Here is a 1,887-nt window from a genome sequence, read left to right as displayed (position 1 = left end):
CATGTTAGTGAGAAATTTCTCCATAATTTCTAGATCCACATGTGAGCCAAATACCCAGAACCATTTCATAGAACCATCAAACACGCTTGTTGTCATTTCTGGCAAACTCTAACTGGGTCTTAGGAGCCTCTAGTTTTGTGGGAATAAGTAATGGAAAAGAAATCATCTGGATGTGGGTTCTGACCAATGACATAGTGAGATATGGGTATCTTGGTGAAAAACTGCAAATTATCATGCCCCCTCATGAATTTGAATCTGTTTATCATTTTGTTCATTTAATTTTTTAATTTAAAAATTTGTCCTTAATGTATTTTTAAAAAGCGCATTAAAATTAGTTTTCTGCATGTACTCCAAATGGCTGTTGGGTGGCCATTTACAGACTGATATCACGATCAGTGGCACAGAATTTTTTCATACCTTGGGCAATACTGCTCCATGGTAATGCTACATTAGCACCACCACGTGGACAGAAAGAACAATATCAATCTCTGCTAATTGTACTAAATTTTTGCCTAATAAGTTTTAGGAAAAGTAGAATATTTTTGAGAGAAGAAAAAATTCCCTTACAGTAACATTTATTGAGCACTTGCTGGGTGCTAGGCTTGTGCTAAGCATTTTTCATGTATTATCTCATTTCCTCCTTACCATGAACCTGTGAACCACTGTGGCTCACCTTTACAGATATGGAAGCAGAGGTGCCAGAGCTGGAAGTGGGATATGAGTAGTTGGCTCTAGAACTGAGAATCTTAAGAGCTATACTTTATTTCTTCCTTTATCCTCACTTTCTTCCCCAATGCCAGACTTTGAGGTATTTTTATATTGCTTTTAAAAATTTATCACACATTCAATAAAAGTATTTAGGTAGGTCTGGCTAGGTAGCTCACTTGGGTAGAATGTGCTGCTGATAACACCAAGGTCAAGGGTTCGGATCTCTGTAAGAATATATAGACATAAAAAATATTTCTAAGTCCATCCACTTGACTTTTTATGCCTGTAGGGTTGGCTGCACAGTCCAAGTTTCAAATGTTAGAACAAGGCACATTTCTGTCCCTAGACATCATTTTCTAATGAAAGGAAAGTCTTAATTCAGGGTCTTCTCCGTGAATCTCATCTAATTTGCTTTTCCTCTGGTAGCTCAAAGAGCTCAGTGGAGTGGAATGAATTCTAGCATGCATTTATTCCTGTAAAAACAAAAGCCCTGATGACTTGGAAAACTCTGAATGATTAGTTTAAAGATTTTAAAGTTGTTAATCTCACTCCTGGTCATATGACCTGGAGGTTCACAAATATCAGGAAAATATACTTTTAATTGAAATATAAAAGAGGTTTTTTACTTGAATTTGGAGTTACAAATCCAAACTATGCCTTGCTAATATTGCACATCTTTTAATATGAGTGACTTAAAAATTAATAGCTCCTATACCTTGAAACTCTACCAATTAAATGCTTGCTTAAGTTAATAATCATTGGATAATAGCTCATAGCTCTGCTAGAAGCATCAGCGTGTGAACCTTGGTATCAATCAGTAAAGTAACATCCATTTTCTCCCAGCATTTAGTGAAGACCACTTGGGGAGTGAGGGGTTTAATAAGGAGTGAGGGAGGCAAATGCTTTAGTTAAGACAGATTTGAGTGAGTCACCCCTGGTGTAGGGAAGCACGAGAATAGAGCAGTACTGTAGATTTTACAGATCAGCTACGGTGTGGATTAAACCAATATTTGTGGGCTACTCTGGGAATTTAATGTTTACAATGTTGCTAAGGTCTCTTGGAGCTATGGTTTTCCATGATTCAGTGACATTGTTTCTTTGGGAATGATGTATTCTGAGTTTTTTTTGTCTTTTGTCTTTTTCCGTGTCCGGCAACGGATCGCAACCCTCAGTGTTGCC

This window comes from Galeopterus variegatus, unplaced genomic scaffold (assembly GCF_000696425.1).
Source record: "Galeopterus variegatus unplaced genomic scaffold, G_variegatus-3.0.2 Scaffold3192, whole genome shotgun sequence".
Lineage (NCBI taxonomy): Eukaryota > Metazoa > Chordata > Mammalia > Dermoptera > Cynocephalidae > Galeopterus > Galeopterus variegatus.
Note: the sequence above shows the minus strand (reverse complement) of the source record.